The following is a 12,066-nucleotide window of genomic DNA, read 5'->3' as shown; positions in this document are numbered from 1 at the left end:
CGCTTGTGCGTCGCAAACACATGCAATTATACGTACGAGCGTGTTATTCCCGTGTATAATCCCGTGCCGTCCAGGCGAGCGTGCACCTCGCGAATTAAAACTATCCCTGAACGATGATTACACGCAAATGGCCACCGCCTACGTTATACAACCAATACGCGATCTTTCATTCTTTAAAAGTCTACTTATTCGCAATGGCAATGTTATTTATTGTAAAAAAAGAAGGTAGGATGGGGTTGACACATGATCGTTAAGGGTGTTAATCCTTTGCACAGGGAATTTTATTTCAATTTCGTTAGCAGCAGCTGCCAACGCTTTTAAGGGGGTATTCTGGTCTAGAAATTTGAAAAAATCGAAAAATTTTTTTTTTCATACTTCCAAAGTTTAGACATTCGAGAATATGCCCTTTAAAGGATTTTTCAAAATTTCAATTATTTTATGCGTTACAGCCATTTTTGTGACGCGGCATCTGCTCCGGTCCGACCGGAACAAATGAATAGTAGACGGTAGACGTTGTCCGAGTAAATTTGTCTGAAAACTTTAAACGCGTTTTTCTCGAAACTACTTTTTTCGAGTTGGCGTGCACGATATCTCAAGTTCTAATGAACCGATTAATTTGAAATTTGGTCTGAATATTCCTTATATATTCCTCTATCGTCCGGATCACGCTCAGCTCAAAATCTTTAATATTACTATTTTTTAAACGTTCGGAATTGTCAAAAAAACGTGCGAAATAAAAAATTTTTCTTCAAACGGCCGTCATTTTGTGAAAAAATGTTGTATTGACTTTTCCAAGGTTCAGACGATAGCGGCATCCATACTAATTAAGAATCCGTTCGCATTTTTTGTCTCGGATGACCAGAAGGGTTGATATCACGCACGCCACGACACCCCATTTTTTTGGCAGCACCCACTTTGCCAGCTCGTAACTTTTTAAATATTGAGTTTTTTTTCAGTGAATTTTTTACGTAATCTCGAAATATCAATAAACAAATGCTAAAAAGAAGATTATTTGAAATTTACTTTGACTAAAAAATAAGACAATTGAAATAAACAAAGGAAGAAAGAAATTCACTTAAATGCCAGTTTTATTCACACTATTGTTGTATTTCCTAATTTTTAAGCGTATGATATATCTTGAAACAATTTCCAGGATGCAATCTTGCTTTTCTTTCGCACGTTTCGCAAAAACAGCTGGAACTCGACAAAGGAGCTGCTGTGATAAAAACTGATGTCGAGTCGCACTCGACATGCAAAGAGTTAACATGTTTGTCGCTACTAGAAATTCATAAAACAGATAGATATTATGTGCCATAGATTCGTGTTCTCAAGTATGCGTATGCTTATCGCATACGTAATCATCATTGTTGATTATCGCGTGCATGATCGATCAAGATCTCTAGTTTTAAAACGAGGTTTTTAGTCCACAGTACGCTATTGTAGTCAAATGATTCAAGTTCAACGATCTGTTCTACCCGGACGCATACCGATCACCTGTACCGATTTTTTACACCGTTTCAAAATCGTATACAGCGAATTTTTGGGGAATGCAAACACGATGATCCGGATGGTGGCGTATTTCGTCCTCGTAATTAACAGCTGTCGTAAACGCGTGATAAAGGAGTGGTGCGGGGGTTAAAGCTGTGGCAGGATGTGGTTAAACCTTTAAATTGGGGTTTCTTCGCAGGCAATCTTTTGATATATACAGACTCGGTGGCGAAACGGTAGACGCGACGCACGATAAAAATAAATTACGTGATATTTCTTTTCCGCTCTTCGTCCGCGGGGATGTAATATATCGCGACCGCCGGGGGTGGATTTCTCGGGTTACAAATTCTTTATCGCCGCGACATTGTTGCACGTTTTATTTCCATGTCACTGGAGCAAATCAATGGATGTTAACATTAAAAACCGACGATACATTGACGGTGCAGAGTTGATGACTAAAGAGAGGACCGAGACAAAAGAGGATCAAAGATCGGTTGTGTTATATAATATAAAAATTAAAATCATTGGATCGCTGAATCATAATATACAGAGTGGTTGGTAACTGGAGGTACAAGCGGAAAGGGGGTGATTCTAGGCGAAAAAAGAAGTCGAAAATGAAGAATAAAAATTTTTCGTTTGAGGCTTTGTTTTCGAGAAAATCGACTTTGAATCTTCGCTCGGTACGCGTTCACTTTATCGCGTCTCGTTATAACGGATCTCACTGTCGATTTTCTCGAAAACAAAGCCTCGAACGAAAAATTTTTATTCTATATTTTCGATTCATTTTTTCGCGTAGAATCACCCCCTTTCCGCTTGTACCACCAGTTACCAACCACCCTGTAGAATATCTATTTCTTTTGGTCGAAGTGGATATGCTTTTCTCGTCGCAGTAAATGTATCAACTCTGCTACAGTCTTCAAATTTTTATGTATTTAATGTAATATCTGTTTCGACAAAGCAAAATCAATGTTGATGTTCAAGGAAAATGAAATTCATCTGTTAAAAGTTTGTTTAGGAACAGAAAAACACGATTAGGTCGATAATGATTCGCAGAATGCAACAGAGTCGATCGAAGTAGCATATAAATAGATACACATTCTTCTTATTGTTAGTATATGAGTTGTTTAGCTCCACTCAGTAGCTGCATTGATCAACTCCATAAATAGAAAAGTAGAAAACGATGATGACGCCAGTAACATCATTTTTCAAATTGTACCGTGGTGTTTATCGTTACTTGTACCATTTTCTTGAGTAAACTTGTCGAAATCATTTTTTTTTTTGTTTTTAAGAATTGGATACAAATGCTATTCCCGAATGAAGTAATTAAGAAATGTACAAAAGATGTAAATATTGATCAGTTTAAAGCTTGAGAGCCTCGATGTGTAATCTGCAATCTAACAAAAATCATATTCACTTTAAACACGCGAAATGTCCAGACGATTTTTCAGGTAGCCTATTACACGAACGTACGGGCACGATTTACGAAAAAGCGTAACAGCATTCGTAGCGTCGAAAGACTGCCACCTTTGCGCTAAAACCGTTTTCCACGGATTACAGGAAATTACATGTAAAGAGTTTGCCAGAATGTGTCCGCCAGAACGATCAAAGCTACAGAAGCAATTACTTCTCACCTGTACGAAATTCGTCATGTTCGCGCGATTTTCCCCATCTGTTTGTCTGCTTTTTAATGGCTCTTCGATACCAATTCGCGATTACTTTATTGCATGGCATTATCATATATTAATATGCCGCGCTAACGATCGGAAAACAAATCGATGGACGCGGGCGGCGATTATGCACTCATGAAAGTGATCTACGCGGTGTGTTTGTGCACGCGCGCAAAACCTGATTGCTCTAACTGAACAACAAGCGATTTGACCGATATTATACACGACGACTACGTGTCTGTGCGCACGTGTAGCGTAACTATGATTACACATGTACTACTCCAATTGCATTCATTCATAAGTTTCATATTCGTGACAGAAACGATATATCGTGTATAAATATGTATGTACATGTACATATATCGTAACATATGTACGTAATTGGGTATTGTAACAATCGATTCGTTCCATAGACCATCAAGGTTTGTTCAACTTAGACTCCGCTTTTATTTTCTCTTCTTCTTTATTGTTTATTTATTTGCACGTTCGTTTCTCTTTTTCCACTTCACGAGCATCGATTCATTGATATTTGCGCAGTCATTATTATATGATCGATCCTTTTCTTTTCGCAATGTTCAAGGTGCATTGTGCGTAATTCCACGGAAATCAAGAATAAAACGCCTTATCGCATCCCCTTCTGGCGGTCTCTTGCTTCCGTTTTCCGATGGCCGTCTTATCGCTACCGTTTATTTATGGAAATCATCGCGACTATAGAGTCGAAGTTTTCGTTTCGCCATTTTACAGCTCTGTTTTTATGTACTAATTAACTTCACCTAATCTAAATTATTGAACATCCACTGATTCTTCTTTTCATTCGATACAACATGAATGTTACTATGCGGAGCTAGAGGCAAATGTGAATCCGATTGGTTGTAACGAATTAAACTATGGTTGCAGTTAGTGCGTCTTCTGATGAATGAAACATCCGAAGACTGAGATGCGTATACTCGTAAGATTTATGTATTTGCATTATACATGACATATTCGATTGGTTTGACGTATTCGTCATATAATTCGTTATACAGGCTCCTACGAATATGATGGTATTTCGTTCTCCAGATGTTCCTTTCGTCAAGACACGCATCCACCATAATCGTAGCCCAGATTCACTTCAATCTCGCACAATGTTTCACCGTAGTGTGCTATTGGACAAAATGGTCACATACTTACGTACACTAATTGTGCGTGCCGTCTTATGAATGAAATACACCTCTTACCCCTGTATCATCTCACAGGCTTCTTTCCGTCTCTCACAGTACACGCGCACCTGTCTATCACAAACGTTAATTAACATCACCTGCGATGTTAACAACGCGTATCGATATCCAGCTCGTAGCTCGACAGACCATTAGCTCTCGTATTTTACCATTACCTCTTTACACGTCGCCTTTCTTCTAAACTCTATCTCGTACAGCATCTCCGTTAGTCTAGTATCGTCGTTATCCTAGCAAGTCTTTCACGGAGCGCTGGGTCTGGGATACTCTCTTTCGCCAAGTCTCGCAGTCGTCCATCATTTTCTCGTATTAATTATCGAGGCTCTTTTATCCGGCACATCGGAATTTTTGGTACTGCTTTCGTGGCAGCAGATACAGGGAAGAGGTAAGGAGGAAGAAGAGGAGAGGGAGAACGCAGCAGAGGCTTTCAGGCTCGTTCTTCCGGTGCAACAACCCGGAATGCCTTCAGATCTCGTCCGCAAACGACGTCCGTCTTGTACGTGTCGGTACGTTACGGGCCATATCTCGTTCCCCTTAAGCCCCGTGCGCGTTCCATCCCCCGATATACCAATTCCACCCAGTGCTTTGCGATGGAACGTGAACTCGCTTCTGAGCCTTTCTCGTGTCTCATACACGCCGGGACACACGGAACGAGCCAGCGGAGAATCGGTTAGAGGAGGACCCGCACAGCGATAGAGCGACCGAGTAAGCTGCGAGAGAGATGACAAACGAGCGGCTCGCGATGGATAGAAAGAGAAAGAGAGCGAGATGAAACGAGAGAAGAGACGAGGCCAGGGAAACGTCGAGCAGGAGGAACCGGGCCGTGGAACGTGCACGCGGGAAAGAGAGCTCCTACCCGAACACACATCCACGGTTCTACACACACGGACAGGAGAACGCAGAACGAGAACCGATGCGGCTGTCGCGAGGAAGAAGAGTCGACGGGGGCAGGGAAGGCGGCTGGTTGGAGTGTCAGGAACGAATCCAGAGGGGGATAGAGAGAGAGAGAGAGGGAGAGAGCACGAGCGAGCCCGGCGATGCGACGGATGGTGCGAACGTGGAAAAGAGAGAAGAGGAAGAGCTTAGAGAGAACGAGAGCGCGCATTGTAAACGAGAAAGACGGCAAAGAGAGAAGGACGAACGGAGCGAATCGAGAGAACGAGCATAAGTGAAAGAGGATCGAGAGAGCGTGTATATATGTGCATCGCGGACGAAGAAGAAAGAGAGATGACGGCAGAGGCGTGCAAAAGCACGAGTGAGAAAGAAGAAGCGTAGCTACAGCTATACAGCTACAGAGAGGAACGAGGGATACGGCCAGATAGAACTCGAGCTTCGAAGAGTAGTAGCGCGTGCTCACAAACTCAGCCAGCGCCTCTCGCACAGCGTGTGTCTCCCCAATGTCCCTCTCCTCTCCTCCCTTGATCCGCCGGTGGTACGCTTCTCTCCTATGCTCTACTACGCGCGTTCGTCGTCGTCGTCGTCGTAGTCGTCTCACTCATCTCTTGGCCCCGCGTCCGCCTAACCAACCTCATCCCACCTAGCCTTTACCATTTCCTCCTCCTCCTTCTCCTCTCTCTTTTCCCCGTTCCTGCCACGCTCTATCTCGGTCCGCTGCTACGCTTCTCTCCCGGTCCACCCACCCACCGACCCACGAAACCGCTCGTTCCCGCGCGTCGACTCACCCCACGTACACCAGAGGCTCACTCCCTATTACTCGGCTCTGCTGCACCGTTCTCTCTTTTTCTTGCCCTTCGCGGTTCTTTTTCTTCCTTTCCTCCGGCACCCTTTCTCTACCGGTTATGCTCCCTTCGTTTAGGCGTTTTCTTTCTTCGCGTCACGCGAAGAAAGGTATACACAAAGAGAGGTACAGGGGAGAAGTAATCTTTTTCCCGCGTTCTCTCGTGGCTCTTCTTCGGCCCTTCGATCTCTTCTCATCGCTTTCCATCTCCTCACCCTTTCGCGTCGTCCTCCTTCGACTCGCCACGACCTCTCTTCGTTCGTGTCACCGCTGTTCGGTCGTTGGTTCGCTCGTTCAACGGCTACAAGCAGCATAGGCGCCCAGAGCCGGCCGACGCGACCGACAGCCAGCTCCTCGCGATTATCTTTTGTCCGATCGTACCTACGTGCGTGTGCACGTCGCTCCGCAGTATGCTTGTTGCGCGCGGGATGAAAGCGCGAGCAGAGAGGCGCACGCACTGGATACCGGATACACATGCTCGTTTTAGTTTCTCTCCTCCATGCATCTGTCTTCCTCATCGTCGTCGTGGTCGACGTGCTCGTTCGTACTTCTCGTTGCTCTCCATCGCCGTCGTCGTCGTCGTCGTTGGCTCGTCGGTCGCCTGTATGCATGTATCTGCGAGTGCCGCCGCCAGCGTAGCGCCACGCCGCGACGCGACGCGACGGCTAGAACGACGAGCTTTATATTATCGTCGCTCCCGGCGATGCCGCGCGTAGCACGGGAACCAGTAGCGGTAGCGGTCTGCTCTTCTTGCGGCGCAACAGAGAAAGATGGAGCTCTGGAACGATGGAAAAAGAGGTGCAGTGGGAAACAGGCAACGAAAGAGAGAGAAAGAGAGAGGAGACGGAGAGTGAGAAGGAAGGAGAACGCGGCGAGTCTGGAATTTTGCACAGCTCTGCGGGTCTCGATGGCCGGGAATATGGGTATTATCGGTGGGATGCTTTTTGAAACTGTAGCTCGTTTGGTCCTCTTTCTCCTCTCGCTACTCCTCCTCTCCATCTCCACCTGCATACCCTCCCACCTCCTCCTCCACCATGGCGCTCGGCTCTTCTAGGAGGTTGTAATTATTTGCGCGCGTGTGTGTAGGCGCGTTACGCGGTCGCGTAGTTCGATACAAAAGTAACGCTGTCGGGCATGCGGCAAATCGGCGGTTCGTCGACTCGACATCGGCTTCGTATAACGTATCTGCAATATAGATAGAGACGTACGTGTCTCGCTGTGTGTACGAATGTGTTGAGCACGGTGAACGAGATACATGCTCGAACGAATCTTTATACCTGATAGCTTTTGGTTAAGCCGCGTGTGTACGCTCGCATTCGCGTGCACGCATGGACCATCCGTAATTACAGGGAATATCGCGTCGGCGTTTAAAGCGCGCTCTAAACCGAGACAACGCTAACCGAACGGTACTTTACGAAGACCTTAAAACCACGGGACATACCGGCAACTATAAATAAGGCGAGGCGCGCGAGTAACACACGCGTGCCTTCGTGCATGCCCACAGCATGGTATAGGATATAAGTACGCGCATAGAGAAGCAAAACCTAACCTAAACGATAATTGAGAAGCTTTCTGGGAAACATAGGGTAAAGTGGGGATTTGGGTAACTTGTATTGGAAGTTTCAGTTTTAGTTGTTTTAATATTAGCTACGTTTCTGAACACCATGATAAGTATATTTTTGTACATTTTTTGATTTGAACGTTACGAAATTGTGACTGATATCAGATTTTTGTTTTTTCAAGTACTAAACAATATAGTTGTTTTTGCTATATATATAGAGAGAGAATTTTTTAGAAACAATTGATTTTAACCATTTGTAGATGGCGTTAGTTGAACACAATGGCAAATGTCAAATGGAAGAAGATGGGTTTTGAACATGCACAGGTCGAGAATACACTGACAAGTAGATTTAGCGAAGGGTAACGCGCGCGCGTCTAGTTTGCTTCTCCTCGCCTTTGCCAGCTCGTTTCGCTCGCTACTTTATGATTTACTATCGTGCCGTTATCCGGTGCACACTCAAGACACGTTTCTTTCTGTTTGATTCCGCAGGAGTTGGAGTGACGAAGGAAGTTCCTAAGAGGTTCCGGTACAATGTCGACAGCCTACAGGGTGAGTTACTTAAAATCGTTCAATTTTTTATATTCGCGCATATATTTCGAAAGTTTGTGTGTTAAAAGAATATGAAAATCGTCGATAAACGATTCCAATCGAAAAAATACAAAAGCAATGTTTGACCATTGTTCAGAATTTATAGTAGTCACGGTATTGTTCATACTAGAATTTATTTCTTCTGTTAATATTGTTTATTTGGCAAATACCATTTTCTGTAAACTTCCAAATAGTTTTTCGTTTTTCCTGCAAAGCTTGTTTCAGTTTGTGTGAGTTCACTTTTGAGATACACGCGTGGTATATGTACCTATCGTGTATACGGTAAAATGGGTCAGACCACAGGAAAGTGTAATTTAAAATAAAACACGAAGCTCAATTTTCTAAATAAACATCGAGGTTCCAGAGATTAGACCGTAACCGTTATTATATTTTATTAAATGGAAAATTTCAACCCTCGAACCGTGTATCGGTTCTTATTACGAAAGCTTCGATATTTTCAACCAGTTTTTGAGTCTATTTTGGCGAACCTAGAATTTGGCTATCCTTGCGGTAATGACCGCCACGAGACGATCGGATTAAGTTTATCAGATGTTTCTCGATGGATACTTAGCACGTTAGCGGCGGTGAACTCGCGATAACGGTTTTCCATGCTTCGTTTGTTGCGTGTAAATCACCCGTTCCGTGGCCACGTATAATTTGTACGTTATATGCTCGACACTCGGCAACCCTTTCTATGAATACCGCTTCATCGTTCGTGGACGCGTGTATATGCGTATAAACGTATGTACATATGTATTTGTGTGTAAACTACCGCGCGCGCATCAACTCCCCTTCTTTAGCTAGTGCAGCCTCGTTATCTGTGCGAGAAAGCTCGATTGATGTCGTTTCACGCACCGACGATCTTTTTGGATTTTGTATCAGTGCTAGCAAAGGGATGAGAGGGAGTCTAGGTCGAGATTAACGTGAGGATATTTTGCTGGCAATTAGCGAAAGTGGAAAGTTCCGTTTCCCGGTGCGACTACCATGACAGGATTTTCCAATTTCGTCAACATCGTTTTCTGTAGACGTTGGTTTCTTGAATCGCAACTTGGAAAGCATTTTTGAAGATCGTTCCCGAACAAGATTCGGAGTAAATGTATTTTTAACTTTATCTGTAGATATTTGTGTTAATTCTTTCGCTGTGATACCTTCAGAGCCCTTTAAGGCGAAAGGGTTAAAAGTTACGACGCGAAATTCATGTTTAAATTTTACTTCAACCTCTATTAAAACTGTTCTAATTTTAAGAAACTGTGTCGAAATAGAAATGAAAGAAAGATACCTCTTCTTAGTCCATTCTACTATATAATCCTATTATCTACATGCATGTAACATATTTGTATTATAAACGTTCATAAAACTGTATCAGACGCTATTTATCGGAAGCATTTTCCCTTCTCGTATTTACGTAATACGAGATTAAATATGCAAAACTCAGCGTTTCTTTTTTTCTCGGAGATAAATAAATCGTTGAAAGAAAAAAAAAATAGAAAGACGATGAAACTGGAATATACTCGTTGCCGTGGCATTACGTTCCGTGGGCACGTCGAACTCCCGCGAGTCGTATAATTTGTCACCGGATGACGTCAACGGACAGTTCTGTTTCTTAGGCGGCACAAACGTACTTACGTGTGCATCGTGATTACTGCTTATACGCTCATGCTGCACCTTGCGCATGGAAATACAGGAATACGAGGTAGCGTGTTCGCGAACTCGCTGGAATGAGTCCACTCGCCTCGTTTCTCCAACGACTCCGGTTCCTCGTCGCTGATCGAACGTTCCACCTACGCCCTTTCACCTTCTTTCTATCTTTCTCTGTTACCAGTGTAAGTCCGCATTCACGCTTCCTGTCTTTCTCCAAAGGTGTGTTTCTCGCCGATATTCGCAAATTACTTTGGTACTCTGATTAATTTATAGTAACAACAATTGGATCCGATTGATGTGTACAAATGAACGACGAATTAATTAATAATTAGAAATAGAATTTACTAGCTTTTTATGGCATCGGCAGGCTATAAATTGAAACTATCTGTTAGAAAACGTAACAGTAATATTCTTGACTATTTGCTGTATCATTATGTATTATATGTACCTACGATTACTGCTTAAACATTACACTGCTTCTTACATTAACTGGCAAGTTGAGTAAGAACGGTTTTTCTACTAATTTAGGAAACTTCTTAATCAGACTCGCAAGTCAAAAGCTACGCAAAAGAATCTGCAAATGGGGTACTTGTCAAATAACGAAATAGTTCTACAAAGCTTGTGTCACGTTCTATTTAGTTGCCGCGTTCGGTAGCGTTAACTGACGTTTAATGCAACTGGCAATATGTTCCACTTTCGGCTAACCTGCTGTGTGCGGGAATATTGGCACGGGAGAGGAGCAAAGTTGTTCGAAAGTAAATTAACAATATGATTAACAATGATTTATTCAAATCTTACTCGATTTCGATATTGACAATTGACTGACAGACTGACGGATATGAAATTCTTCGGTTGACAAAATGGTAATTCTTCGGTTGACAAAATGGTAATTCTTCGGTTGACAAAATAGTAATTATTCGGTTGACAAAATGTTAACCAACTCTTCAATAGACAAAATGGTAACTAACTCTTCGATAGACAAAATGGTGGTAACTAACTCTTCGATAGACAATGGTAATTCTTCGGTTGACAAAATGGTAATTCTTCGGTTGACAAAATGGTAATTATTCGGTTGACAAAATGGTAATTCTTCGGTTGACAAAATGTTAACTAACTCTTCAATAGACAAAATGTTAACTAACTCTTCGATAGACAAAATGTTAACTAACTCTTCAATAGACAAAATGGTAATTAACTCTTCGATAGACAATGGTAATTATTCGGTTGACAAAATGGTAATTCTTCGGTTGACAAAATGTTAACTAACTCTTCAATAGACAAAATGGTAACTAACTCTTCGATAGACAATGGTAATTATTCGGTTGACAAAATGTCAACTAACTCTTCAATAGACAAAATGTTAACTAATTCTTCAATAGACAAAATGGTAACTAACTCCTCGATAGACAATGGTAATTATTCGGTTGACAAAATGGTAATTATTCGGTTGACAAAATGGTAATTATTCGGTTGACGAAGGGTAATTAATTATTGACTTCTTTGAGTCGCTACATTTATTTATATCTGTCGGAGATGAAAAGACATCGGGGTCTTTCTTTTGAAAATGTTTGGGAAGATCCCCAACGTTTGTTCAAACTGCCGACATTGTTTAAAGCTTTAAACTGTTTTAATATCGTTATAAAAACATAGTTGGATAAACTGCCTTTCACTTCAAATACTATAAAAATGGTTTCAAGTAAACGTTTTAAATTACCTCGATTTCAAAGAAATTACCAATTTTACTTTCGCGCTACGAATCGTGCGAGGTGCAGGACGTGACACTTGACTCTTAAGAATCGTTTATTATTGCGTATTAGTTTTTAAAAATCAATTTAATCTTTTCACGACACTCTATTATACGTAACTATGGCGACTACAAAGAAACACTGCATTTACATTTATTTGTATCTAATTTTTCAATGAAATCTTCTCACGTACATCTTGTCAAAAGTGAGCTACTGTTCGCATACTTTCGAATTAAAAGCACATAGATATTATATTATGCACGTTCTTTGTGTCCTACTATCTTTTACTTTCTACATGCAGTTCATTTCAATATTTCAATTGTAGAAAGTATTTCAATGTCCATACATAGATATTCTAGCTATAAACATTTTACAAGCATCGTTCGTGAACACTAGTCGCGAACACGTTTGCTAGCGAGTACAC

General features: G+C 42.1%; 1 protein-coding gene across 16 annotated transcripts in view; it reads left to right on the top strand.

Moving 5' to 3' along the window:
* Positions 1 to 12,066, top strand: part of LOC117215851 (bromodomain adjacent to zinc finger domain protein 2B-like) — a 232,859-nt gene that overhangs the window by 46,657 nt on the left and 174,136 nt on the right. For 15 of the 16 annotated variants that reach the window (XM_033462354.1, XM_033462360.1, XM_033462358.1 and 12 more), the window contains one exon: positions 8,158 to 8,217. The exons of the other annotated variant lie outside the window; for it this stretch is intronic. The gene's annotated coding sequence lies outside the window, so the exon portion shown is untranslated. The remainder of the gene's footprint in view (positions 1 to 8,157; positions 8,218 to 12,066) is intronic. 16 annotated transcript variants of the gene reach the window in all.

This window comes from Bombus bifarius, unplaced genomic scaffold, assembly GCF_011952205.1.
Source record: "Bombus bifarius isolate JDL3187 unplaced genomic scaffold, Bbif_JDL3187 scf7180000009832, whole genome shotgun sequence".
NCBI lineage: Eukaryota > Metazoa > Arthropoda > Insecta > Hymenoptera > Apidae > Bombus > Bombus bifarius.
The sequence above is the reverse complement of the archived record's forward strand: the minus strand, read 5'-3'. Positions and strand labels throughout refer to the sequence as shown.